This window comes from Battus philenor, unplaced genomic scaffold (genome assembly GCF_028537555.1).
Source record: "Battus philenor isolate CCGP_79_NKW_IND1 unplaced genomic scaffold, ilBatPhil1.0.hap1 SCAF_15, whole genome shotgun sequence".
NCBI classification, from domain to species: domain Eukaryota; kingdom Metazoa; phylum Arthropoda; class Insecta; order Lepidoptera; family Papilionidae; genus Battus; species Battus philenor.
Window position 1 is genome coordinate 3702444 of NW_027181677.1, and position 1119 is coordinate 3703562.

General features: G+C 30.7%; 1 non-coding gene across 1 annotated transcript; it reads left to right on the top strand.

The window, feature by feature from the left end:
• The first annotated feature begins 231 nt into the window (after positions 1-231).
• Positions 232-313, top strand: TRNAL-AAG (transfer RNA leucine (anticodon AAG)). Its single transcript has one exon. It is a non-coding gene; the product is annotated as a tRNA-Leu (tRNA).
• The last annotated feature ends 806 nt before the right edge of the window (positions 314-1119 follow it).

Below are 1119 nucleotides of genomic sequence, written 5' to 3' on the forward strand. Positions count from 1 at the left end.
AGGTGCCAGCCGGCATTATTTTTCTCTTACACAAATTTCCAAGGCATCAATTTTACGTAAACCCAAGTTCATTCATTCAGGTATGAGGTTGTATGCGGGCTTCTTTTAATAAAAAGCTAAGAAGATTAGGTTATTATTAAACTGGATCTATTGTAATGCAAAGTTTTTTTATATCTAAAAATAGGTAAGCTTGTGGTTTAAAAGTTCTTCTTTTCTGTTAGGAATCCTACCGGTAGCGTGGCCGAGCGGTCTAAGGCGCTGGTTTAAGGCACCAGTCTCTTCGGAGGCGTGGGTTCGAATCCCACCGCTGCCAATATTTTATGCTTCCTTCATATCTCGACTAGTACGTGATATATTAAAGCTTAGTCTTATCAGTTAGTTATACCAGCTTAAATAGAGCTTTCCAAAGAGATGGACTTCTGAAAATTAACATATTAAAAAAAAACATTAGACTTATTTTATACCAAAAATGTGTGAATTTTCCTGACTAACAAGCTTGATGTGTATATTCAAAACTAAACATTCATAATTAATACTTGATTAATAATGGTAAATTTCAGTAATTTGTTATCGGAGTAATCAAGTGGTAATGAAATTTTAACCTATTAAATATATTTCTTAAGGGTTGAAATTTTCTGAAGGTAAAAAATATTATGGTTTCGGTTATGAATATTTAGCTGGGCGGTGGTGGTAGGTATATCAACATTTACATAAATAAACGTAGTTGCTTTTCTTTAATTCATAGAAAAAAATACAAAGTAATTATTAATAACGATAGAGTGTTTCTTAAATAGCTTTAAGAGCCACTCATTCGTTTTTAATATTTATTTACTTTTACGTTAATTTCATTAAAATAATACTTTTTATTATTGTATCACATTTTTCGTAAATGCGTATCCAATTTGCTTACGATAGGTTTCTTAAAACACTACTTCTGTAACAATACTCATTTTATTATAATCTGCAAAGCTTTTGTCGATTTTCTTTTTCTGTTAGTTCATAGCGCCTAGTTTTCATTAAAAGACCGATATTGTTTTGATGTGAAATTGTTTTATGACGTTATAATCGGTCGAAAGATGTCACTGAATATTAAAAAACGTCCCTTATTGATTTTCATCT